This window comes from Macrotis lagotis, chromosome 3, assembly GCF_037893015.1.
Source record: "Macrotis lagotis isolate mMagLag1 chromosome 3, bilby.v1.9.chrom.fasta, whole genome shotgun sequence".
NCBI lineage: Eukaryota > Metazoa > Chordata > Mammalia > Peramelemorphia > Peramelidae > Macrotis > Macrotis lagotis.
The window spans coordinates 225,830,225-225,831,887 of NC_133660.1; the positions used below are offsets into that span (position 1 = coordinate 225,830,225).

A 1,663-nucleotide genomic window follows, 5' to 3' on the forward strand; every position below is an offset into this window, starting at 1 on the left:
TTAAACAGAATAGTAATTGTGAATGCAGCTTCTCCAAAACAATTCCTCTCTCTAACCACTCCCTCCAAAGATTCCCTTTTCTTTCTAGTGTGAAGTGAACAAAGAGATGCCTCCTTTAAACCACATTCATCAAAAAGTCATTCTCACTCTTAGTCTGATTACAGTAAACAAAACTTAGTCCCTTAATTTCAGGGAATCAAAATCCCTCTTTGAAATTAAATCTTTTATTCAAGGAAGCCTGATTTTGTTTTTGATTCAAATGAAGCCACACTATTATCAAAAATATTATTCCTTAATATGTCTTCACATGAGTGAGGTTTTCAGTACTACATGCTTCCAAAACTTTCCATGACTTTATTATGGAAAGATACATTTTAGGTCCACTTTGTTTAATGTTGTACAAAAAGTATGGGTAGAACCAAAAGTGAAATATACATTATCACATTTGTTTACACCACTATCTAGGACAGTTCTTTAGATTCACTTTACTCTGCAAACAATATAAAGTATGAGGCAAAAAAGGAGGTGGGGGAAACAAAAAGAAACTTCCTATTCTGTTTATTCTTCTACACTGTATAGCTGTGCTCACAGAGATGGCTTCTTTTATTCTTCCACGGCTCAGGAATTCAGTTGTAAATAAAATTGAACCTGCTCAAAAGCTGAGGAAGTCTGGAAATGACAGGTCCATATCCTGGTGCATTGTCATATAATTCAAATAATGGTGCAGCTACCAGTTTGTAAATTTTAGGGACTGCAAACAAAGCTTTTCCTTGAAGCTGAACCAAAAAGAGTTTTTTGTGTTCTTTAGGCTTTGTAAATATGTGCTGGAATATATGGGTACTGTGGGGGTTCAAAATTTGGTCTCCAATGGTCATCAATGACCCAATCTTGCAGAGCTCCATCTTGACGTCCCAATATCTCTGTCATTAAACGTTTGAGTCCTTCTACTTCATCTTCTCCTGGATTAAGTTCACCACCAGATAGTTTGAAAAAAGTTGTGCCCAGTTGCAGGAGTAACACATGGGGTAACCGGTGCTCATGCACAATCAGAACACCCTCTACAATTCGCCTCATTCCAATCTTGTCAAATTCCTCCCTCATCCACTGAAATCGAGTTGCAACGGAGCTGTCCTTTTCATAAAGGGGTTCTTTTGTCCCAAAGGTATAATTTCTAAGTGGGTACAGGTTGATGGTCCGCTCCAGGGTGAGAGGCTTGGTCTGCTGGATGTATTTGTTCCCAAACTGGTTCACCCCGCGCGGCCAGCCCATCTGCGAGCGGTTGGGCGGCACCACGGACATGCTGGCGGGCGAGGGCGGGCGCGAGTGCCAAGGCCGGGAGGAAGCCAAGATCAAGAGCCGCTCCCTCCGAGGCCGGATTAGAGTCCCACTTCGGCAATCGCTACCACCATTAACATGGAGGCACAAGAGAAGGAGGGCGATGCTGGGCCGGAAAGATACATTTTAACAGAGACATGCATGTTAGGTGGCACAGCGGATAGAACATCAGTGAGTTAGGAGGGCGTGATTTCAAATCTAACCTCAGATACTGACTAGCTGTGAGACCTTGAGTAAGTACCTTTACTTCCATAAAAAACAAAAATAAAAAATCAACAAAGAAACAAACCAGAGAATGAGGTCTTTCCCCCAAAGGATGTGGGAGAAA

The 1,663-nt window shown here is 41.7% G+C and overlaps 1 pseudogene; it reads right to left on the bottom strand.

Annotated features, from left to right (window-relative positions):
• Positions 1-446: 446 nt before the first annotated feature.
• Positions 447-1,402, bottom strand: LOC141516429 (cleavage and polyadenylation specificity factor subunit 5 pseudogene; annotated as a pseudogene).
• Between the last annotated feature and the right edge of the window lie 261 nt (positions 1,403-1,663).